We start from the raw sequence: 26804 nt of genomic DNA, 5'->3' as shown, positions 1-26804 counted from the left end.
ACATCGAACCGGAACCGCCTCACGGCGTCGACACGACTCCAGCGGCGTCGGAGCATCAGAAAACGGGCAGTAAGTGGAATAGAGGGCGCCAAAGGCCCTGTGGAATCCTAAGAGACTACTCTAGGGGTTAGAGAGGTGCTGGAACCAGCTGGACTGTGCCAGGGGTGAGCTGGGACTAATCTAGAGAGGTTGTGTGGAGTGAGAGAGCCAGGTCTCTGGTATTCCCCCCTTGATCTACCTCAGTTTAGGCCTCAGCCTTGTCCAAGCCAGGGAGTAGACACCATCAAGCCTTCCACATCCCCACAAGCTGTGCCTGGGCCAAATCAGCCCTTAGGAATTCAAATGTGATCTGATTCTATGAGTGTCACTGTCAGCTTTTAATTATTTATTAGGGGCACTGTATTTATTGTATTTAACCTATTTATTGCTTCACTGTATTTATTGGTCCACAGTATTTATTGATGCACAATATTTATTGGTTTACAGTATTTATTGCCTCAGAATATTTAATTGCCTGTATGTATTGCACTTATATTTATGCCTTCATTATTTATGATCACCCCTATTTATTGAATCATTAAGCCAGTATTTATTTGACCTGCACTATTTAAAAAGTTTGTATATTGTGATTGTGTTATTATTTATCTAATCAGCAACTAAGAGAAAAAGAAGATAAAGAAAGATATTTTCATAATTTTTACGGTGTAGAGTCGTTTTTGGAACGGATGCACGCATGGTTATTGTTTGGGTATGTCGTATGCTTAGCACGGAGCCTGATTCCTGACCACTCGAGCCAAGCTACCACAGTGTGTCTGGGAGAACACCACCACCCTTCCAGAGTGGGAGTGTGTTTTTCTAACAATGGACATATAGATATAGAGTAGGACAGAGCAGCACAAGTCACTGTCTTGCCTTACTCTGCATCAAGGAGGCGTTCCTATGAGTGTTACAGTGGGTTTTCCCACGCAACACCCATGGATTTTGATGCTTTCCCAGATTTACTTCATCATGTAAACCTGGGGCAGTGCAAAGACCTTACGACTCAGAGCAGGTGCTACGAGGACAAATATTTTGATTTCTCCTTATTTTTTCCTCTTTTCATGTGTGCTGCATTCTGCAGCTCACATAAAAAGAGGAAAACGCCTCTCAGGATTAATGTCACAACGGCAGACTATTGGTACTGCACCTCATTTTACGTTTCAGCAAATCAGAGTCCCGTGACCTTTGCACTTACTGGACTAACGCATGACTTTAATCTTTCAATAGGGATGTAAATTTATTTCAATACAATGTATGCGAGCCCTCATGAAGTTCAAATGAGATGTTTTGAGCAAAACTTGTTGGCTGGATGCTATTTGTATATTTATGAATTTGAAGTGATGAAGGAATAAAAAAGATTTCTTACAAATATTGCATTGAAGTTTTTGGATGAGAATAATTTCCCCAGTGCACCTTTCTACCTGAGTTATTGCCTCTCAGGATTGTTTTTGTGCAGGAAAGTGCCCCTCCCTGCACAAAAATAATCCTGCCTGAAACAGAGGCCCCCTTGCACCATGATGCAAGGGTGCCTACATTGGCGCTAGGTGGCAAATTGTGTGTCAGTTTAAAAAGGACAGGAATGCACCGTATTTGATAAATACGGTGCATTCGTGCACTTTCACATTGGCGTAGGGCAGCAGTGCAGGTAGACTTGCGGTGCTGCCCTATGCCAATTCCTCATAAATGAGGCTCCTTATTTTCCATCTTAAAATAACCTCCCCTCCATTACTTATTTCCTCATGTTAAAGCCGATAGTGAGTAAAACTGTTTGCATAACTATCACAGCAAATGTAACTGTGTGTTAAAATCTATGGGGCAAATTGGTTTCTCATGAAATGTTCAAGTTTAGCAATACAGGAAATTGGAGTCTGTGCAAAAATGATGATTTTACGCCTGATTAGGAATTTGTTCACTGGATTTTCCAACCACTATCTTAGAAGGCATACGATCACCAGTTAAAAACGTGCCATATGGAAGAACGTCCACCACAGCAGTGTAGTATCTTCCCCAACAAAATTGTTTTGTTGGAGAAACATTTGGACGTACAATACATGTAATGTAATGTAATGTAAATGTAACTTATGAAGCGCAAACTCATGCCCTAGGGCGTCTTGGCGCTATCGAAGTCCGATTTAGGCTGTAACAATGTCGTTGACAGATCAGGCAGCTTTTAATGTCAGTGGGAGACTATTCCAAAGCATGGCAGTGGCCCTAAAAAAGCTCTTTCCATCCCAGGTGGCTTTCCTAAATGGAGGGGACAATCAGGTTCCTAGCAGAGGTTGATCGAAGTGTCCTAGCTGGGAAATACCATTTGAGTTTCTTTTTTAAATGGTCTGGCCCGAGTCCATGCAGAAATTTATAGGCCACACAGAGAGCTTTGAAACTACATCGTTGCTTGACTGGCAACCAGTGTAATTTCCTAATTGCTCCTCTGACGGACTCATATTTCGGAATTTTAAAAAGGAAGCAAGCCGTAGTGTTTTGCAGTATCTAAGTCTCTTTACGAGACCCATTGCAAGTGTAAGATACAGGTTGTTGCAGTAATCAATCCTCATGAGAATGAGTGCCAATGCTACTGTTTTGAGTAGTTCGGAGGGCAGAAACGTTTCTATCTTTTTGTTTAGCCTTAGGGAGCAGAAAGCGGATGAAGTTATTTTGTTTACTTGGTACTTAAACTTCAGTTCCTTCTCTACCATGAAACCTAAATTTCTTAATTTGTTTGAGGGTTTGAGTAATAAGTCCATCTCAGGTGGCCAGCAGTCCGGTGTCCAGAAGGAAAGATTATTATCGAAGATGATAACCTCAGTTTTATTGGCATTCAGTTTAAGGCAGTTACAGTCCATCCAATTGCTCACCTTACTCTTACATGAGCTGAAAGCCGCACCCAAACTGCTTTCAGGATTTGCCAGTGATACCACATTTTGGGTATCATCGGCATATGAGGCCAAGGAGAAGCCAGATTTTTTAATTATGGGTGCAAGTGGTGTAACGTAAAGTTTAAACAAAATTGGGCTCAGTGCTGAGCCCTGGGGAACTCCACCGGGCCGGGAAAAAGACCTGGAGACAAACTGGCCCATTTTCACGTTATTTTGTCTGTTTGCCAGGAAAAATTGCAAGAGATCAAAAGCTGTTCCCTCTATCCCTAGCCTATGCATACCGTCAGCCAAGATCTCATGGCTGACCGTATGAAAAGCTGCAGAAAGATCCAAGAGGATCAGTGCAGCTGTCCCACCCCTATCGAGTACTTCTCGTATGTCCTCTGTTGCTATCACCAGGGCCGATTCTGTGCTGTGTTGTTTTCTAAATCCATGCTGTGTGTCATCTAGCAAAGAGTTTTCCTCCAAGTATTCGGAAAGTTGTTGGCTCATTACTTTTTCTACCAGCTTGGCAGCGAAAGGAAGTCTTTATATTGGTTGGTAGTTATTAGTGTCCTGGGTGTTCAAATTGTATTTTTTTTAATAGAGGGTCAATCGAGGCCTGTTTCCAGTGAGAGGGAAAATATCCTTCTGCAAACATGTTATCAAAATCTGCCCTAGATTTTGTGCTACTTGAGCAGGAATCATGTGCATGATGTTGGGGGGGACACGGGTCTTGTGGCGCACCCGATTTGATAAGTAGGATAGACTCTATAAGTTGTTCTTCAGATGGAAACTTAAAGGAGGAGAGATTGATTTTTTTGCCAGCCCAGTTAGTACATGTTCCTCCTGATAGTTGCCTGCTTTATGTGTAGTAAATTTATTAGCAACTTTTTCTTGAAAAAACCCTGTGAGTGTATCACAGAATTCTTTGATTTGTTCCTGCATTATTTGAGCTAGCTGGTGTTCTCAATTTTTTTTTTTTTTTTTTTTAAATCGCTGAGATAAGTCTTGTTCGCATCAGAGGCAGCTTTTATATGCCCACAGTAGTATGCCATTTTAGCTGCTACAATATTTTTTTTGTGTTTGGCTAGTTTGTTATTATAAATAGTTTTTTGCTCCACATCATAATTTTTCCTCCATTTATATTCTTGTCTCCGACAGTGCTGCCTTGATTGTCTGAGGTTTTCATTGAACCAGGGTTAGGATATTTTCTTGCTTGTAGGTTTTTTAATACTTGGAGCAACTAGGTCCAATGCAGATTTAAGCCAGAGTGCAAAATTCTTGACACTGTACTCCAGGTTTTCCCCTGGTTGCCAAGGGCCGGCAGGGATGGCATCTCCCAATTCAACTGGCCGTATTTTAAGCCAGGCTCTACTTAGGGTGTGTTGGGTAGTATTTCTAGTCATGTTAGATTTCTTGGTCTTTATCTGCCATTTGACGACCCAGTGGTCAGACCAAGTCAAGGGGAGAGATGGAAGTAACTTGATGTCAGGATAATTGGAAAAAATCCCATCCAACATGTGACCAGCCCTATGCGTTTGACCTTTGGTAACTAAAGGCAGTCCAAACGTGTTCATAATGTCAATCAATTTTTGGGATTCAGGGTCTGTTTCCTTTTCCAGGTGAAAATTAAAATCTCCCAATATCAGAGAATTCTCATTGATGATAGTGGATTCGATTAGCTGACTAAGTTTATCTGCAAACCCACATCTAGGTCCCGGGGGCGATAGATTAACATTCCCTTCATATCCCGCAAATCTGCAGGCTGCATCGAGAAGGCTAAGGCCTCAATCCCGGTGAAGTTAGTGGCTTGAATGTCGTTTTAAAGTGACCACGATAAAATACAGCCATCCCCCACCCCTCTTTTTAGATTGTCTATCTAAGCGATATACTGCGCATCTGTTGTCAAATGTGGCCACTTGGATATTTTCAGTGTCCACATAGACATCTCAATAACATTCATGGAGTTCTATCCCTACATGTTGGGGACTGTAATATTTCATGCCCCAGCAACAAAATGTTGGAGCAGTATAATTTGAAGCTCCGACATATATATCTCATGTATATGCATTTATATGTAACCCATACACTCAATGTGTGTTCAACCTCATTATCCTGTGTAAAACACTCAAATAAAATATTAGAATGTAGTCATTTTAATTGTTGAGTTCACTTATAGTTGTATTAAGTTGATGAATAAACCAATGCAACCATGTCTACTGCATAAATACGTCCCATTAACGATTGTTTAAGTTGCCAATCATTAATAATACTGTAATGCACATCCATTTTGATTTCGAGTTAACTTAGCTTGACATTAGGCCTTAACTTAACATCTTTGCTCTAAACAGTGCCAGTATTCTGTTTTCACTCCTCTGCAGGTGTGTTATCATGTTCCTCTTAGCTAGAGAAAAGGCATATTATTGTGTATTAGATTGATAGTGAGGTCAGAGAGCAAGGAGAGTGACCGTGAAAGGGGCCTCTGTTCGCAGCCTACAAGGATGCAACACTCCAGGGCAAGCAGATATGTACCTAATTGTTTAGGGCGTATAGTGACTCCCAACATATGTAGTTGTGGGATTGGGTCCTGATGGAGGGAATGAGATATGGATTTTCTGGAACTTTCAATGTGTGCTTTTAATTGGTGTTTTATAGTTAGTTAGGTCAGAATTAGTCCTGACTTTGAGAAAGAGCAGATTTCTCTCCCTGTCAGCAATTGATACAGAGATGATAGCTATTAGGTCTCTGATTTTACAAAACTGCCATGCATTAGATATCTTGCTCGCAAAGGAAGACAGAATTTTGTAAGATGTTGAAAGTTCGCAGTGCTGCATCTATATACCAGACAATAGTGAGGAAATAAAGGGATTTATACGGACCATCACTGAATTGAAGCAGGATTTGAGTGATTTTGAAGATGCAGGTGCATTGGAGGCGATTGGAAGGGACTTGCTGCTGTGGCTAGATGGTTTAGTAATATAGGCAGTGGACGTTTAGATGCTATATTGAGGCCTATCATAATCAATTCAATTCAAAAATCTTTATTCGGATACAGATATATCCATAAAAGGTCAGGTCAAAATAGCAGCATGATGGTACACAAATCAAATCAAAAATAAAATAAGATCAATTCATAATAAGACAGCATAACAAAACAATTTCCATTTAGGCCCACTTAGTTTATGCCTGTCCTATATCATGGAAAGGTTACAAGACTAGACTGATCTGTAAAAAGTATCCATAAGTTTTTAGCTATGGTTGTGAATACAATATTAATATAAAAGCAATAAGACCAACCTTCATAAAGTGCACATTGTGTTACGGGCATGTACTGCAGCTTTAAAATACGAGCCTATGCAAAAAATTATTTCTTCCTCTTCCAATTTGAGGATTTTCATGTATGCTGCTTTGTAGTGGACAGGGGAGTTTTAAAAAAAAAATGGTATCAGAAACTATTTTGTATATTTTAAGTAAAAATGACAGAAAAATAGAAAAGTGTAATGTTGTTTGCCTATTTCGGTCATCACAAGGGCATGGCAATTGATCAAGATTGGCATCATACCCCAGGGGAAAACAAAGTAGAAATTTCACAGTGTCAGTCCTCAGACGGAAAAGGAGTCCTCTCTCCCAGTGGCCTATCGGTTTTAAGAGGTAGGTAGATGGGAAATGGGAGACATCCTCGATAGACATGTACCTGACAACAGTTGTTTTCTGGACCTCCTTTTCATGTCTTGCTTTGCTGTAATGTACATATAGGGCATCCCGAAGGACTTTTTTATTTGTGCCATCTAAATCAGTAGGGTTTGAAAAGACGTGCTTGAGCTTCACGCTGCTCAAGCTCTCCCTCACTGCGGAGAGCCATGGTATTTCCCTACCCTTCTTGCACTTGAGACAATCTGTTATTATATCTCTGGTGAGGGTCGCTGCCGGATATTTCCAGATTGCAAGCCAAAATATGGCAGGGCGGGCCTTTATATAATCTTCAACCTTAAAAAAATGGCAATTCACTGTGGCAGACATACTGCGATGCAGAGATCGGGGCTCCCAGGAGTTTTTGACAAAATCTTTTTTCTTCGCCCTGAATACTATTGCTCTTTGTAAAACCCCATACCTCTGCGTCATATGTTGCAGTTGGGATGCATTGTGATTAAACATTTTCGTGATAGCTAAGACTACCTCCGTGTTTTTGGGCTGCGGGAGACTAAGGATTGAATTAATAGCTTTAGAAAACGTATTCATGCTGTGCACCACATATTCAGCCCAGGAACCATTAGCCGCAAATACCAGCCCCAGATAAGGAGAAGTACAAGTGCGTTGTAAACTTTGGTTGTCAATAATAATAGAATTTTAAAAATATTTTATCGGCCCACAAGCCATTATAAACCTTTTTTAAAAATTAGTACTAACCCTGTGCGTAGTTCGCGAAGTAGCACTTCGCGAAGCTACGCAAAGTGCACTTCGCACTCCGCGAGCTACGCGAGCTACGCGAGCTACGCGTAGCACTTCGCGAACTGCGTAGTACCTTGTTCGCACTGTGCCAGATGTCGTTTTCAATGATTGCACAGTGCGGACAAGCAACCGGCACTGTGCAATCATTGAAAATGGCATCTTGCACAGTGCGAGCTGTAGTTTTCTGCTGCTCGAATAGATTTTCACTCGAGCGGCAGCTTTCTCAACGCGAACTGGTAGGTTCTCATCGCGAGCGGTCGCGAGCATACGCGACCACTCGCAATGAGAAACCTGACCTCCTCGCGTTGGGAATCTCGCCGGGAGGTTTATTTTCCATGCTCGCGATCGCCAACTTGATGTTACTGATCGCGAACAAGGAAAAAGTCTCGCCGGGATGTCATTTTGCTTGCTCGCGGTCGCCAACTTGACGTTGAGGACCGCTAGCAAGCAAAAAATGACCGCAACACTACGCTAAGCATGTTCGCGCTGTGCTACGTGCAATTCGCGTAGTGCGAAGTAGCGCGAACTTCGCAAACTACGCAAGCGTAGCGTAGTGCTTTGCCCAGGGTTAATTAGTACATAAATCTAAGCTGCCATAAAATCTACAAAACCCCACACTAAAACGTGTAAAGCATTGGGTGCACGGCCCATTAAGACCGCGTCATTGGCATGCAATAGGGCGGGGAGTATATTGCCATTAATTTTAGGGACGTCATTGGAGAGTGTTATCAATGATTTATGTAGGTCGTTGATATATAAGATAAAGAGGAGAGGGGCCAGGACACAACCCTGCCTGACACCTCTACCAACTTCAATAGCGTTTGAAACCTCCCCGCCCTTATTGATCCTTACCCGGGCTTTCAAGGTCTTTGTGCAAGTGGGCTAAAAAGGAACTATATCCTCATCCAAGCCATATTTTAGAAGAATAGACCATAAACGTGACCTGTTAGCAAAGTCAAAGGCTGAGGTAAGGTCCATAAAAGACAGATAGATATGGTATATTTACCTATAATCAAGTTAAGGTTTAGACACAGTTAAATTGTGCCTATTTTACTTCTAAACCCTAACTGACATAGTTGTAAGATGCGATCTTCCTCAGCCCATGTCTTGATCTTATTATACAGGATCCTCCCTAGGATTTTCAACGTATTATCTATCAGGGAGAAGGGTCTATAACAACTTGGATTGGATCGGTCGCCCTTTTTAAAAATTGGTACAGTAATGCTAGTTGACCATGTGCTTGGGATCGGGGCGTTAGTTAAATTATTAAAAACGTTTAATAAAAGAGGCGCCCAGAACTCAGGTTTAGGTTTGATAAGTTCGATAGGCAGCCCGTCAGGTCCAGGAGCTTTGTTGAATTGCATCCACTTCTGATAGGGATATCTGGATCCGAGTGGGGGCTTGATGTTCGACAGGGTCCTCATGTTGTGTTAGGGCGGAGTAGATCATAGAAAAATGAGCTTCCCATGCCTCACTGGTTATATTGCAACTTATCGGGGTCAATGATTGTCCCATAGACCTCATGTCTTTAATCGCTGCCCAAAAGCCATTCCCATTCTTTAGTGTGGCAGTACATGCAAGGGCATCCCAGTGCTCTTTTACAATTTCTTCCTTCCTTAGCAAGGTGGCTGCTTTGTACTTTAGCCTTAATAATTTAAAGAAAGCAGGGTCTCTGGGGTTCGTTGAAAGTGCCTTATGAAGCTGTCTGTTAGCTGAAGAGCAGTCACTATTGAACCATCTTAGTCCATGTTGTGCTTCCACAGTGGGTTTGGATAACATGGATTTAATACCCTCACAAAGTGTGAAAAAGCACCGATTACCTCCGGATTATGGTCTTGTAACGACAGTCAAATGTCGATGGGTATCGGGTGGTCCTTTACCATCTTATACAACAAATCTGTATTGACAACTCCTCGCCAACCTAGTCTTAGGTTGTCAGCAGTGGGGGTCGAGTTCCTAGCAGCACACTTTTTAACATATATCGGCTTAGGGGCGATTCTCAATATTATTTTAATAGGATTGTGGTCACCATGGACGGTTGGGACGAACTCAGCTTTCAGCAATCAATCTTCAAGGGTAGGAGAGATAAAAACATAGTCAATAGTGAAGCACTGCCCCTACCTCTGAATGTTGGCTCAGGAGGGTTGTTATTATTGGTTATTGCAGCGATTTCCCTTACGTTAATTAGGTGATTGTTACGCAGATTATCCAATAGTTCTACCCCCTGTTACACGGGGGCGCCTTGGTGATAGAGTCTATAGCTGGGATATTGTCCCTGGGGATCTTAGCATTAAAATCTTCCCCCCATACAGATGCCAGCTAAATTGTCGAAGCCTTTTTGATGTCATAGTGTGAAGATAAAATCAAACAGGTAAATAAATGTCATGTTCGGTAGGGTGTGAAAATCGTTGTTATAAAAGTTAAGTAGACAAATCGATACACCCCTTTTATAGATTAGTGCCTGGAATTTGTCGGTTTTTGTATCTAGAGCCTTTGCACTTGACCCCGCAGAGACATTGACCCAGCTGGGCGGCCTAACTTGGGGATTGGGGCAACAATATTAAAACATTTGAACCCTGCAAGGTATACATTTTGCGCAGCCCAGGTCTCCCGAAACAGAAGGATGTTCTGTTTTTTTACTATTTCTAACCAGTCTGGTAAGGTTATTTAGCTGCCAAACCAGCAACATTCCAAAGTAGTATATTTAAATTTGGGTCAGCAGAAGACTTAATTGAGATGTCATGCTCACATGGTTCTTGTGGGTGCATATTCAGTGTAAGGGTGGTCTCATTGGGTACCGGTAAGGGTAACAGTCAGTCCTGGCTATCCAAACCAGACAATGCTGAAAACCTATTGTGTATGTTTGGGAAGGGTGCATCATTAGTTATAAACCCGGGGGGCAGTTTGTAGAGGTAACCCAGTGGCAATGACCAGATATAAGTTGGATGATGGTATTGATCTCCTGTACCTTCAGTAGTGATCCAACCATTGATGGGCTTCGAAAATTAATCACTACGCAATCCCCCTCTATGTTCTTTAATGATGCTCCCACCCACCCTACTCTTCGTACCATGATGATGTCATTCATGTTTGACACCTTAAACCCTCTGTGTTTGGATAGCCAGTCCACGCATTTATTACGCAGTTGTTCCCATGTTTCTTCTTGGTTTTTCTTAAGGGTAGGTACCCCTGCCAATACCAGAACATGGGGGAACGCTGTTGGTGGTAGACTCAAGACCTCCCTGCTGGCTGACCTAGGATCTACACTAACTGGGTTGATCTCAGGTTCATACTGGGGAATAGGGGGCATCTGCAGAACAGTGTCAGACATACTTTTAACACCAAATTTCAAAGGTTTTTTGGGCACAGCAGTAAGCCTCGATTAAAAACACTTCTTAACTTTACTACATGTTGCACAAGAACCAATGGATGTGATTGGTGTTGATGAAATGGTCTGTAAATTAGATTTAGAATTGGATACAGCATCAATAAGTGGGTTCAAATCCCTCCCCCTAACAACAGGAGTCTCAATGGTTTTTTGTTGAACGCTTAATTTGTTCATAAGTGTGTCCAGGCGATCTAATCGCTTTCATAGGCAAGTAAAATTTGTATCTATTGTATCTTTGATACGTTCAAAAACAGTGTCTACAACAATATGGATGAAAGTGTCTCCAAATCTGCTACGGTCAGAGGTGGGGAGAATGGTCTTGGCCTGGGTGTTAATAGAACAACTCAGTTCCTCATTTAATTCAGTTTCTGCAATATCAACATTATGTGTAGGCAATGGGGGCTGTATCCACGAGCTCATAACAGTACGAGAGAAACTTAAACAAATGGGTTGTTTCCTTTTGGAACAAACAGGCTATCCAAGCTTCCTTTTACGTTTGGCCCCTAGAACTGTGGCAGATGTTGGTGAGCCCGTATTTAACAATGGCTCAGCGATGTGGTCTCTCTTACAGTTCTCATAGGGAGGTCGACATTATTGTGACAGGGTCCAGTAAGTAGTAAGGTGCTTGGGGTAGTAGCGGGCGTATTGCAGAATGTGGAGGGAGAGACAGGATGAGCTAGGGCCACTCCTGTCATAGGACTAATCTGTTGAGCCTTGACTCCAAGGGATAGATGCCTCTCAGTTAGTTTGATTTCATTAGAAACTATGCTGACCGCCCTTTCTAGCATGCTGTCAATACTGGTGGTGACGCGCCGCAGAGGGAATGTCCCTATACGCTTCCCCTTAGTGGGTACTTAGGAATTCTTCATTGTTACTTTTCAGTTATATGGGCACTCACCTCAAGTATCTTAGCGGTTGATTAATGTAAGAGGGGTGGCCCAGCCCTGCCTCTTCCTGATGCTGACAGGTGCACTCCCACGCACGTCCTGCGCTGCGGGAGCCCTGGGCCGGTTTTATGCACCACTGGGCGCGCCAGAATTGCGCTGGCGCCTCCTGGCGCAAAGGCCACTGGTAGATGCAGTGCCCGGGCTAAGGTGCTGCGTGATAAAGTGCGGCGTGCTGGAACAGGCTCCCCTATTATATTCAGTGTAATCTGTTTGATTTGTTTGTTTGCTTTGTTCAAATAATTCTTTTTTTTTATACTTTATTTCGGTCAATGACCATAAAAGCTGCATAAAATGGGAAACACATTGTATTTACAAACGAATAAATACATCTTAAAAACTGGAATACCCAAGAGACAGTACCACAATAATAAAAGTTTTTTTGCTTTAAATTTAAGTAAAATGTGTACTCAAAAAGTCAGTTTCACACTTTAGGACACAATTTTGAAGGTGAATCAATATTTTTCAAAAGATAAATGTTTTCTTGGCAGGTTATGTTTGATAGTTCGCCAAACGGAAGTGCGCAGCTGTGGCTAAGCTATCATAATTGCAGTGAATTTATAAGCTCAATGGTTAGATTCTGGAGTTTGCATATTCTGTTTTAAAGCCCATCAACCCTTCAAGCCCCACAATCAAAATCAAGATTACCTGAAAATACGCCAAATTCACAAAGTCGCGCTTCCAGGCCTTCCTCTTTTACAAGTACTTCAAGAGGTATTTGCGCCCCCCTCCCCAGGGAAAAAAATGCAGCCAAGGCCCCCCCAGGGCAGTTCATGCTACAGTTTGAAGACCTCTGCTATGGAGGGATTGGAAGTGGGCCAACCAGTCCGTGCTTGAAAATTTGATTTCTTGTCTCATTGTACTCGATGTACTTCCATGGCTAAATATATGCAAAAAGGTGGCTTGATTTTTAGTTTGGATGGCTTCAAGGGCATCCTCCCAAGTTAGGGAACCCCAGGTTTTCTTCCTATTTTTGAGGGTTACTTTATACCTGGACTTAATTCAAGTACATGAGATCAAAGAAGGTATTGGTAGAGGGAAGAGAAGTTAAAAGAAAGAGAAAGTATGTAAAATTGGAGGAGAGTCAATGTTGGTTTGAAACAGCCTGTTTAGCCACATTCATCTTCTTTCTCTCCATTAGCATGCAATTCAGGTAGTTTGTAATTAAAATAGATGTTTTCCTATTGCTAAATTGCTGTGTCTGCTCCCTGGGATTAGCTTTACCAAATAGTTCTGTTGCATATGTACACATGAGAAGTACCAAACTTATGTAGTGATGATCGTTATCTACCTATGAACAACGCTAAGTTAGCATAACCGCGTTAAATGTTAGAAAGCCATCTTGCCGCTTTTGCTGCTTTTGCACACGACACAGTAGTCACATGTTATTAGAAGTGAGAAATGCTTACTCGACTTTACTTCACATGAGAACTGTCTGTTGTTAACATCTTGAACAGTGAATAGCGACCTTGGTCTGTACACAGTGTAACAGAAACAGTCTGGATCGCTAGACGGTGCATGTTGTTGAGTTCAGGTTGATCGGCCCACTAGTTTAGCCATAACATGCACGCAGCTGCAAATACCTGAAAGTCGAATGCTTTTAATATTGCAGTGTTACATGTTTTCAACACATTCGGAAGAAGAGCGTTCCTAGGAGCAGAGCATAGCTGATCCTGTGATGTGAACTCTCTGAGCTGATCTATACGGTATGGGGTTCCCCATTCAAGCCTAGAGACCTTTTATTAGTCTAATAATACTATTAGTGTGTTAGAGAAAGGAAGGTGGCCTAGGGCCACTGTCATTTTAGTATGATTGCTCCTTTCATTTTCTATGGTATTGTAACTATGCTGATGGTTTTGATTTTAATCGTTTGTCTGCTAATGTTAGCCAAACTGCTGCATATTAGGACACGAGGTTTATAAAATAAACTCTTTAAACTTTTCCCGTGTCTTCTGTTTATTCTGTTGTGGACTGGTACGAGAATAATTAAGAAAAGGTGTTTCTGATTCCCACCATTCCTGAGAAATATACTAAGTCGCTTGTTCTGGGTTGTCTATACATTGGGACCGCCGAGCTAAACCTCGGATAACGAATGGGACACTGATGCTGGCCGGATAGGGGGTTCTGGGTTCTGAGGTGAGTTTTTGGTACACCGCAATTCACTGAGGGCCTGGGTTCCTGCACATAGTTCTGCGCATAAGCAGAATCCCTGCAACACTTACAACACACATTCCCAACCTAACCATGTGGATAACACATACATTTCTACAACAAATTAAAAACTAACCAGGATGTGCAAAGCAAACATACATCCCAGCCATAACCACCTTAAGGTGACACATTTGGTGCAAAGACTATCTACTGTCTGTCGTAATACGCCTAGGTATGCTTTAAAGAAGCAAACACATTAAAGTGCATTTCAATGTAGGTACATGTTACAACGCATCATAAATTGGGCTCAAGAAATGACATGTGTCAACTATAGGACTACTATGCCATTCTTCCAATTTTTTATAGCTGGTAGTGTTGTCTTGGTTATTGATGCCAGTGCTTTAGCCACAAACAATATTGACAAGGAATTGAGACACAGCCCACATCAGAACTAGTAACACCACTGATCATGCATTATTCCTTTCTCCGCAAAGGCTGCAGGTCTTTAATAACTATCCAGCAACATCATCTCATGGCAGAAGAAGCCAGGTACCCATTAATTGACCCTATGGAGGATAAATGAGATGTTGAGGCAAAACTTGGAAGTACAATGTTTTGACATGATGGAAGCCGAAGCAGTTGTTACCCGATTAGGAACTGCTTTAATTGATCAAAATCACAATCATCATTGCCAGAAGTGCCAGCACAAGCTGCATATCTCTAATATTCAACCGAATTATGCATGACTCTTACACAGACACACACACACACACACACATGCACACACACAAATTGTCATACAGGGCGTCGTGAGGTTGGTAGGCCCAGTGCACAAACACTTTCATTTTACGTATTCACGTTTAAAGTTGGCATATTTTTAAACGGGAACTTTTAGCACACATTTGCTTGCATACCTGTATGAGACAGTGTACTCAGAAAAGGTTTCCTTACAATTACATACGCTTGTAGGCATATTATCATACCTTAGAACATGCTGACAAAGAACTGGGTACTCTGCGCACATTGGCTTTGTTTATTGTCTGTTTGGAGACAGTTCTGAGTGGGTAGAATCAACATAACAACCGGACCAGAACTCAGGCACAGTACCAATGGGTTCAGTTTTAATATATACACTGCACCAAGCCTTTGTTTTGACATCGGAGCATTTTGGTGGATTGTCGCGGTCGCCCCATGCCTGAATTCTAGCCGAACTGAATTCCATCACTATCTCGAGAGGGACAGCGGCCTTCTCTACACCAAGCCTGGCTATCAGATGACTCATGCATGCAGGTAAATGGAAAGTTAGACCACTCCAAGGTATTCTGGCAGACCCTCACACCCTATACTTTCTAGGATAGGCAGAGCTACTTAGGAGTATAATTAAATGGATTCATATAATCAATGTATATGCACATGGTTAAATTGCTTATCTTTTTTTACCATTCTCATAATGCTGGTTACTATGTTCTGCTTTATTGAACACATAATTAATGCACACATAATTTACACAAGAATCCAATTGCTTCAATAAATGTTCGAAATGCCAATTTGTGTACTTCTTAAGTCTACTTTTGGACATGCCTGAGTTAACAACAAAAGGGTAGATCTTTTTCCAACATTTCCTTGGGGGAATCAAGGTCAACATGTTCTGAGGTTGCAGACACCATCTGCTACCTTGTAAGGGTTAGAGGTCCAGATGGTGCACTGTGAGTTATCCAGTAACTAGGGCATCATATTTTGATGGTATGAGTGGCCTCAGTCCCTCATAATTTTGACGCTTTTGTTGCCCAAACCACAGTCTTACTGAATTAGTAGGAACCGTACGTCAAGGGGGGGCACTACAAACTAACTACACACATCTGGTAACTGATAAGCTGTGTCGAGACCCAACTCCCTATTCATGCAAGCAAACTCATGCAGAATGATTGGGAAATCAGGCATCTGAAAAGGCACTTAATGCCGACTTCAAAATGCAACATAGAATATAATATAGATACATTTCCTTAGTCATCCATGGACATGATCATATCCAGCCCCGCACACGTACAAACAATTGTGAGACAGTTGTGCACATAACATGAGTCTACATATGTTAATGCACAAGTAGCTTGTAACAAGAACAGATCAAAATGCATGAATCAACACAAACAAATGACCATGAGTAGGAATTAATCAGGACTAACATAAATTCTTATTAGACACAATATTTCACATAAAAACCACATGGGTAACAGACAGCAGCCAAGAGCTATTCTTACACACAAACACACACACAAGACAACAAACGGAGGTCATTAAAAAACTGTGATTTCAAGTAAGACACCTCAAGAGTGGAGACAGAGTTGCTGCTGGATACTAATTGTACATGTTGTACTTATTGTGTAGATCAGCTCCATGATTAGGGAAACAATAATCAGTGATAGTGAAATTAGCGGCTCGACAGTACCACTCATTCGAACAAAATATGATTTAATTGGGCCTGCTTGGCCTTCATTGACCCAAAATTAGCCTGTCAAATTATGCTGGAATTGTCCAAGTCAGTTACAACTTTACTGCACAATGTTTTTTCACTTGTGACATTATCTTTTTGACACAGACCCATTTAGCAGTGATCCTCCACAGTCATAATTGCCACTTTCACAGTTGTTACTACTGATTACATTCTGCCAGCAGCATATGCTATGCGTGGCAGGGACTCCAGCTGTCCACAGGTCATCTGTGATTGGCTGATGTCAAAAGAGTGGTTTAAAACATTAGGGTTGCGCATATTTACTGTAACTGATGTAGCCCTATTACTTTCCACTTATAGCGTAGATTGGTCCTCAATGTCATTGTGATCCTCTGAGTGCTGTTGTGTCCAGGATTACCATATAAACATAAATGTAAGCATAAAGAACTACTACGCCTTAACGGGCACTTACCTGGATGAGTCTGTGTCTGGGTAGGAGTGACAATGTCCCAGGTGCAATTCTCAGCTACTAACTAGGGCTGCAGGATTCTAGACAGTGGATATACTGGAGCTGTTGTACATCGGCAGATACAGGACAAGGTTGCATGCTTTTCCAGCTCAAACATTTACTGTGCAGCTGACTTCTGCTGATTATTCATACCTATTGATAAAATAAAGCACATATAAATACACATTTGGATGTGAAGGCTACCTTAGTACCAACTAAATAGTAGTAAAGCACTTGTTCTAATGGGCTGTATTCTCGACAGTTTATGGTATACTAATAATGCTGAGGTACTCTCATAATGCTCCTAATATAATTTAGCTAGAAAGTACAAAGGCAATATTTTCTTGTGGCATCCAAAATGTTGATCAACACAACATGCTGAGTCATCAACTAGATGTGGCGTCATGATAAAGAATCTATAACTCATCAGCTTGAACTTTCTTAAACTTTGAAACTATTAAGCAGAGGTCAAATCAAGACTAAATCCAACACTGTAGCAAGAAATAACATTTCTCAGTAGCTAATAAATCTAGAACAGAAAATTATATGTGTGTCAACGTACCATAAACCATGCACTAATAAGATATTAAAAGTCATTTGCCTTGCAATAGCCTTTAAACTACAGTAGAATATATTGTATTCCTTATATTACACAGTCACACCTTCACCCTTACCACAAAGAGCTTAAATTACATATGAAAAAGCTAATATAGTTGAAAATGTAGACTAAGGTCCTGATTACGAACTGGTCAGTATATTCCCACCCGTGTGTAAACCCCTGTTTACGCACTGCTCGGAATTACAATTTGGTATGTATTTAATGCATCCAATAATGATCAGATGCATTAAATAACTGAACCTATGTTAAATTTCAGTAGGTATAACCAGCCGAAATTTAACGGGAGAAAAACATACAGTATTTACCGTATCATGCAGATTTTGGAGTGTTAAAAACGAATATCCGCATTTTATTCTCCACCAATTTAGAAAGGTGTTATTTAACGCAACAGATAAATAGAATACCCTGCAAATTCCTAATTTATCATGTGTGATAAATAACACAAACTCATAATCAGGGCCAATATATAGGATTTGTAGTGCACAATTACACAGACTAAGTAGCGATTTCTTGACAAAATATGCCATTAGCAGTTTAAGCTAAGTCCCTTTAAAAACTTGTTGCAATTCAGAATGTGTAGTAACATGGAACAGAAAAAAATCTACTATCCCATTTATTGTTTAACTCCTTCGACGCTTGTGACGGAGCGGTTCCGTCACGTGCGTCGGTTGCGCTGTGCGCATGACGGAACCGCTCCGTCATGGCCCCGCCCGCGCACGGAATCTTCAGCGCGGCGCGGAAATCCGCGCCGCGCTGAAGGGGTTAAATAGTGTTCTAGTCAGGGATTTGACTGTCACACTGTTGTCTTTGGCAACAGGAACCATGAATTCATAATTCAACTGTAAATAGCGGTTAGAAATGGAGTCTCCAGTTGACAGTGGTTTGTACCCTGTCCAAGTAGGGACCCACACTCTAGTCATGGTAAGTGTAGTACACACTAAGTAAATCTGTGGTCACCCTCTGGTTGCTTGGCTTAGAGCAGTCAGGCTAAACTAAAGAAGTAATGTGTAAAGTAGTTGTGCACACATGCACAGTAACACAGTGAAAACACCATAAAAGTACTCCAGACCAGTTTAGAAAAAAGCCAATATTAATTTGAGTAAAACAAGACCAAAATGACAAAACTCCAACATACAAAAGTCAAGATATGAATTTTCCAAGATTGAATGCAGTTAAAGTGCTTAGAAACACAATATCCAGACGTGCTTGACAGAATCGAATCCACAAGTTCTGGCAGACCGTGATGAAGAGCGGGTAAGCTACGGAGTCTTACTGACCTGGTACAGTACCTTGGAGACGTTGAGAATCAAAGACCGGGGTGATGAGGCATCGCAAAGGCAGGCACGGTGCAGGTTGTTGGTGCATCAGCTTTTGGGGACGGTGCATTGCACAATGAGGTGAGGCATCACTGAAGCAAGTCAGGGGTCAGTTACTGGAAGCAGTGCAGAGTCGTTGAGCCACTGATGACGCAAGGCGCAGGGGAGGTGATGCGGCAGTTGTGGCGAGGCTTCCGTTCTGATGGTGGTGCAGTGTCAATGAAGCATCGAGGATCAAATTGGGAGGCGTCGACTTTGCTGTGTCAATGTCACACAACAGGTGCTGCAGCGGAGTCGGTAGTTTATGGACTTTAGTGACACGGTACTTGGGACTCACACTATGGCAGTTCTTCTGAGGTGCTCTGGCAGAGCAGGGGCTTGCGTTGTAAGTTGCAGTCGTTGTGCTGAGTCGGGACCACAGCTTCAGAGCAGACAGCGGCGCTGGTTCTGAAGTAGTGCTCAAAGACGATGTGCTGATTTTGTCCTTTTTTGAACAGCAAACCACACACTTCCAAGGGCGCAGGGACTGGATTTGGCACCAATTGGCAGAGTAGGGCTCTCAGCAGAGGAGCCCAGGTGCTGCAGGTTAAGTTTTTGATTGCCCTGGTACTTGCAACAGGTGGCAAGCGCAACTCAAGCTCTCAGAGAAACTTTAGAAAGCAGGATGCAGAGAGCAGAGTCCAGTCTTCTGACTCCCAGAACAGAAGCAGAAGGCCAACACAGCAAAGCAAGCAGCAAAGCGGCAGTCCCTTCTGACAGCACAACAGCTCTTCTTCCTGGCAGAATGTCCTCAGTCCAGAAGTGTTCTGAGCATACAGCGTCAGAGGTCCAATACTTATGCTCATTTTAGCCTTCGAAGTAGGGAGACTTCAACGAAATTTTTGTAGTGCACAAGAACCAGCCCTTCCTGGCCCTGGTCCAGACATACTACCAGAGGGCTATGCAGCTCTTTGTGTGGGGACACGCACAGCCCTATCCAAGTGCAAGTGTCAGATGCTCCCACAACTTTCGATCAGGAAGACCCATCAGCCTGGTGATGGGCCATCACGATATGCAGGGCATTACTCAGCTCCATTTGTGTATGACTGTTTAGAGTAAAGTCACAAAGCCCAGCTGTCACCCTGACCCAAACGTGTAGCCTAGGGACAGGCAGAGGCACAGAATGATTAAAGTAAAAAATGCCAACTTTCTAAAAATGGTATTTTCAGACCTGCAATTTTAAAACTAACTTCACTTAAATATGTGTTTTTAAATTGTGAGTTCAGAGATACCAAACTCCAATCTATCTGCTCCCAATTGGAAGATACAGTTTTAAAGATTTACAAGGCAGCTTCAATGCTAACATATGGGAGAGATAGGCCTTGCAGTAGTGAAAAACAAATTTAGCAGTTTTTCACTACCAGGACGTGTCAGACTCAAAAGTACAAGTCCTACCTTTTAAATGCACTGTACCCTGCCGATGGGGCTACCTAGGGCCTACCTTACGTTTGCCTTACATGTAAAAAAGGGAAGGTTTGGGCCTGGCAGTTAGGTGCACTTGCTAGGCCGACATGGCAGTTTAAAACTGCTCATACAGGCTGTGCAGTGGCAGGCCTGAGACAGTTTTGAAGGGCTACTCATGGGTAGCACAATCAGTGCTGCAAGCCTACGAATAGCATTTGATTTACATGCCCTGGGCACATGTAGTGCACTGTACTAGGATAACTTCGAAGTAAACCAAATATGCCAATCATGGAGAAACCAAACATACCATGTTTTTGGGGAGAGAACATAAGCACGTTAGCACTGATTAGCAGTGCTAAATTGCCAAGAGTCCTAAAGCCAACAAAAAGAAAGTCAGAAAAATAGGCAGAGGAAGGCGAAAAGTTTGCAGATAACCCTGCAAAAAGAGACTAGTCCTAAAATAGGTTATAACAGTAGAGTAGCTACACTATTTTCCTGCTACAGGTGTCTAGTTATTTCAAACGGTTATATCTTACAAGTAGGCTATCCTGTTTTACGTCTAAACCTGTAATAACTGATAAAGCCTCAACAAAATGATCCAGTTCTCATCAGTGTAAACACTGAAAAACAACTCCACAACCACAAACTGAAATGCCATTCAATGTAAGGAAAGTGAGAGGGAGTGAGTAATTTATATTTTTTTCTGAATTGGCCAATACAATGAACTTTTGTTACAAAAGTAGGCCTCAAGAACGACTGGTGTAAGGTTATTCTGCTTGAGTTTTGTTTAGGCATGTCACTAAAATATTGTTTCTTCGTTTTGTTTCCTCTAGTTTTGTGCCATTGGATTAATTGCTTCTTCTTTCTTTATTTCCTCCAATTTTGTGTCATTGGATTAAATGATGAGGGGTCAGAACCAATGTTTTATATCTTCTCTGCTTATTTTATACATTGTATAGAATCTGGGAATAATAAAATCAAATTTGATCTTTTTGCAGTGTATAGTTTTTTCACTGATTGGTGAAATAACTGGCTTATAGGAATCTTGGTCAATATGTATTATCACATTTACCCACAGATACAGAATGGTTCAAACCCTTTGATGCATCAGCCTCCTTTACTAATTAGTCAGTTTTGCTAACAGGTCACCTGTAAAACACCCCAGGCACATTCAATGCAAGGTAAACTCACAGGAACCCGTGAAAAGAGTGCTGTCACATACACATGGGATAGTGATAAAAACATGACACATGACTTTGCATGTATCAACATAATTCATAGCTGCAAAGTGTCCCATTGGTGTGTGTGATACCTGCAGCTAATCTTTGCTTTTTACCCACCTTCAGCTAACCTTTGCTTTTCACCCTACTGCACTTTAATGCTGGGGATTTTAAGTCCAGAGTTAAAATGTTAACAGAAGAATTTCAAGTCCCAGAATACAATGAGTTGTATGTTAAAAGGCCAGGACTAACTTTAAGTGAGACATTTTGTCATAGGGACAATAAAAAACTGAATGTCCACACAACAGCAACAATACTTTAATGTAGTCAGACAATATAGTGCAGAACAGCGGTGGCAAGCATGCTTAAAGCTTCAAGATTCAGGAGTCTTATAATGCAGGACTACACATTATTCTGGTGTAATTCAAGGTTTTAAAGGTTTCCAAGGTACTATGTTGACCACCTCTATAATGTTGTGACGTTATGCTCAATTAGGAGGAGTGAATGGCCCCCAAATGTGTCCAGGACGTTGTTTATGAAAACATTTGACTATGGCACTCTTAATTGTTTTAATTCATTATTAGTCATGTAAACCAGACAGAATCCTGACAGAGTGAGTATGAGAGGTAATGAAAGTGGGAGAGGATATTGAGATGTGAATGTTGGTGAGAGTGCAATACACAGTTTTTCTATGCTTAAGCACGTCTAATATTATTCCATTGGACCCACTGCCAGTTGAAAGACACTACATACCCAACATTACTTCTACTTTAAAATAAATATTTCCTATTTTACAATCACTTCAAAATAACATGGTTTGCAAACCCTGAGAAAACACAGGTTTTGTCTAGTTTGGGGGCTAGCAGTGTCTGGCGGCTGGATTGAGATTCAGGGTGTGGACAGATTTTGTTACGTGAGTGTAGTTTTGGAGAGAGATCTGCTTTTCTTCCCATATGCTTAAGCACATTTTTTCTTTTAATTGAATTTTATATGCTTATGTTGTCTCAATTTATTAAATTTGCAATAACAAATTCCCCAAGAATAAATGTTTTGATTTATCTCTCTTGCATAGTTAATATATAGTAAATTATCCTCTACTGCCATTCTCCTGGAGTTTGGGGGAAATTGTAGGTACTTTTGTATGGAAGCGTATACCTTGATGTTGCTTTCCTCACAAGTCATGTGAAATTTGATTTGTAGGAAAAATATGCTAATTTAGACTCATATATAAAATGATAAAAATATGGAGCATGCAATGTTAGAAGCATTGTAAAAGTCCTAATTTCCATGCACTAGATTAATAACATGTAATGTTGTGGTCTTGGCATACTTTTGAAAAAAATGTGACGGTAGTGGAAAAAAAGCTTTGTGACTTTATACACTTCTTCCCCAGACCAAGCCCACATTTGTATGAGGGCCAATGCCTATAACCCCAATGTGACCCCTTACAATCCACCAGGTGTACCATCTCATTGCCCTTCTATACTGAAGACTTTGTCAGTAACCACAACTTGATATGTGGAAAACACTAGAATATAATACAAACATAAGAAAGATTTCTTTTTAGACATAGAGTTAGAAAACATTAATATTTAGACTTACAAAACTTATGTTCATATATGTATGTACAGAAATATTTATGTCAAGCCACTGAAAATAATTGTGGCTCAATAAAACATGTGATTTTGACCAAGAGTATTAATAATAGTGGATTCAGATATTTATTACTATAGTTCTAAAGTAAAGTCCCAAGTTATGACCACAGTTCAGGGGAGATTCCCCTGAAATATTTTTGAATTTATTTTCACATATTGACCAATAGAACGATACTGTACTCTGTACTCCGTTTCTTCATTAATGAACATGTCAATAATTAAGAAACATTAAGAAACTGCAGGAAATATACCATGTATGCAGATGTGCAGAGAGCTATATGGTATTTATTATCATTCTTAAGGGAGGTACCTCTTGACCCACTCAAGGCTTCAGCTCTTCTGACTAGTGGTCTTTTCCTACACTCAGCACTATTAATACATAACATAGTACACTCTGTGTATTTCCATATATACGATTTATGCTTTGTTAGTGAAAATAAACGTCTCAGGACAGACCATGCTATTTGGAGAAAGTATAATAACAAACATTGATTCAGACATTCATTACTGTAGGGCAAAGGTGAAATCCCATGTTATACCAACAGCACAAGGGAGAGTCTTCTGAATCATTACACCATTTATTACTATTGGTATTGAAAAGGAGATGTAGCATGACGATGCATGGTTTCTACTTATAGTGACTTTTGGAAAAATATGCACTTTATCATCCAAACTAGTACTATTGAAACATAATGACCTAATTATGAGTTTGGAGGTTCGAGGACCCCCAAGCTCACTTTGGCGCAGTGGTGACAGTTCAGCCACTGCTGTGCCAGTGGTCTAACTGCCGGATTATAACCTGGGCGGACGGACCACTAAGCCACTGCTGCAACTACCTGGCGGTGGCGCAGCAGTATGAGGGCCGTAATATGCTTGGTAGTGCCCAGCAGCCAGTAGCGGCTGCTACCGGACGGGGTGGTGGGCGGGGGGGAGGGACAGGGGTTAATTAACAAAAAAAAAACACTTACCTTGGAACGGCCAGCCGCCCGCCGCTTCCTCCGCGTCCACTTCCTTCTTCTTTTCTGCAATACAGCTGGCAGCAGGAAGCACCCGGGACACAAGCTCCCCTGAGCTAATCACAACTCTGCAATGCAGCGGATCAGCACTCAGACTGGAACAGGGAGCCTGTGCATGTTCCTCACCAGGCTGTGTAATGCAGCTTGGTGGGGAGCATGCAAAGTGTGCATGAACTGTTTGGTCAGCCCTAGAGGGACAGCCAAACAGTTTACGTGCACTTTGGAAGTGCAAACCACTCCTCCCCTGCTCTGGCCAGCCCCGCCCTGCCCCACACTTTACACCGGTCACGGACTGCATGCAATCGGAAAATTAAAATGATAACGATACGGTATTGTCATTTTCTTTTTACACAGTAAGACAATGCTGTCATCACTGCCTCCAGCACCACCAAGCATATTACGACTTTCCTCACCACCAGAGGTCTCATGGAAGTTCTTACTCCATGAAACTGCTGGCGGATAGGAATATATTAGGGGTGGGCGAAATTTGCGAAAGCGACTTTCGCAAATTATCGCGAAAATGTTAAAAATCTCCGCAAACAAGCGGAAATATCGCAAAAATGTGGAAGTTTTTTTCCGGCATGTTCGCGAGATTTTCTGCATGGTTGCGGGTCGCCAACTTACCCATGTGGTTGCTTGCGGGCGCGGCCATCTTGTTTTCAGTTGTCTTGCGGTGCATGATCGCGAGAAAAAAGACGTGATCACGCGACGCATGACGTCACTGCGGACGCGAACTGTCGCGAGACCGCGCAAATGGCTAAAACAATACAACATCTCATGGAGAACGCGACCGGATCGGGAAAACTTGTTGGCGAACGCGGGGATTCAGGTAAGGCGATCGCGCGCGCGCGAGAATGTATTATTTTACAGCGCGAGCAAGAACCAAATTATCGCAAAGCTGCGGAATGCGGAAATTTTGACATTTCCGCGCTCTCCGCGGAAATGCCAAATTATCGCAAATTCCGCGAACGGAACGGAAATTTTGCCCAGGGCTAGAATATATGCAAATATGCAAGTGTTGCCAACAAGGCTCGATCCTTTGCAAATGTTTGTATAGTGCAATAGAATTTGTCCTTCTAGCGATCTTCTAAGGGGATGACGTAGGGCATCAGCCTGGATGTCCAAAACAACCGCAACAATGACGGGAGGGAGTTACCACCAAATCGGTGCTCCAACGCGTGGGACCTACCCACATCCGGACGTCAGTGACTGCATACCCTATTGTTTAACCTGTAGTTTTAAACTGGCATTTCGACCTGGCAAGATAAACCTTTTCAACAAAAGAAGGGGGGGCCTAACGGGCTTTTGAAGAGGTCCAGCTAAGTAATGCCCACAGATACAAGAAAAAAATGATGACAAAGCTGTTCCTAGGGGAGGGACGCACCATGTACGGGGAGAACTGTTATGGATATTGGAGCCCTCACACAGCCATCAGGATATTGTGAATCACATACCCTTCAGGATGTAATGTAACATCATCGGGCTGCTCCTACGTCGAGTCGGCTGGTGCAATACCCGACGGGCTCTGATTTAGAGAGCACTCTTATGGAGATCTTTAATATCCAAGATAGCCGATAGTTCAGATTGAAGGGTGAGGCTCGATGAGAGTGTAGATGAATGTGTAAAATAGGGGAGGGAGTACGATCTCAACAATTTTATTATGATGTCTCCTCACCTAATTAAAATATGAGGTAAAAGTGTTAGTGACTCAGATTAATGTTCTGGGTTGCCTACACTGCCTCGTTATGGTCAACATGTTTCTCACTATAACTGAGATGTACTCAAGTGATTCATCAGGACCGTTAAATTCTATCTACAAATACATGTACCGATTGGGTAGTTTTGATAGACGATAAGCGTTTCATATATACAGCTGGTATTATTACCTGTGACTCGGTCTACCCTATCAACTCCATAGGATAAGCCACAGCAGTTCCTGGTAGGCTGCGCAAGGAGTTCCTTGCGTATGACACGCCGAGTCCGTGTCGCCCGACGACCTACCCCACACTACCAGGACTGGGGGGTGTGGGGTAGGTCGTCGGGCGACACGGACTCGGCGTGTCATACGCAAGGAACTCCTTGCGCAGCCTACCAGGAACTGCTGTGGCTTATCCTATGGAGTTGATAGGGTAGACCGAGTCACAGGTAATAATACCAGCTGTATATATGAAACGCTTATCGTCTATCAAAACTACCCAATCGGTACATGTATTTGTAGATAGAATTTAACGGTCCTGATGAATCACTTGAGTACATCTCAGTTATAGTGAGAAACATGTTGACCATAACGAGGCAGTGTAGGCAACCCAGAACATTAATCTGAGTCACTAACACTTTTACCTCATATTTTAATTAGGTGAGGAGACATCATAATAAAATTGTTGAGATCGTACTCCCTCCCCTATTTTACACATTCATCTACACTCTCATCGAGCCTCACCCTTCAATCTGAACTATCGGCTATCTTGGATATTAAAGATCTCCATAAGAGTGCTCTCTAAATCAGAGCCCGTCGGGTATTGCACCAGCCGACTCGACGTAGGAGCAGCCCGATGATGTTACATTACATCCTGAAGGGTATGTGATTCACAATATCCTGATGGCTGTGTGAGGGCTCCAATATCCATAACAGTTCTCCCCGTACATGGTGCGTCCCTCCCCTAGGAACAGCTTTGTCATCATTTTTTTCTAAGATAAACCTTTTGACAGGCCCAAACCTTCCTTTTTAATACATACATGTCACCCCTAG

At 42.0% G+C, this 26804-nt stretch overlaps 1 protein-coding gene across 2 annotated transcripts in view; it reads right to left on the bottom strand.

Annotated features, from left to right (window-relative positions):
• FAM135B (family with sequence similarity 135 member B) overlaps nt 1-26804 on the bottom strand; it is a 1149009-nt gene that overhangs the window by 955745 nt on the left and 166460 nt on the right. For both annotated transcript variants that reach the window (XM_085604871.1, XM_085604873.1), the window contains exon 2: nt 16751-16939. The gene's annotated coding sequence lies outside the window, so the exon portion shown is untranslated. The remainder of the gene's footprint in view (nt 1-16750; nt 16940-26804) is intronic.

Source organism: Triturus cristatus, chromosome 5_1 (genome assembly GCF_964204655.1).
Source record: "Triturus cristatus chromosome 5_1, aTriCri1.1, whole genome shotgun sequence".
NCBI classification, from domain to species: domain Eukaryota; kingdom Metazoa; phylum Chordata; class Amphibia; order Caudata; family Salamandridae; genus Triturus; species Triturus cristatus.
This window is presented reverse-complemented; position numbering and strand designations above follow the sequence as displayed.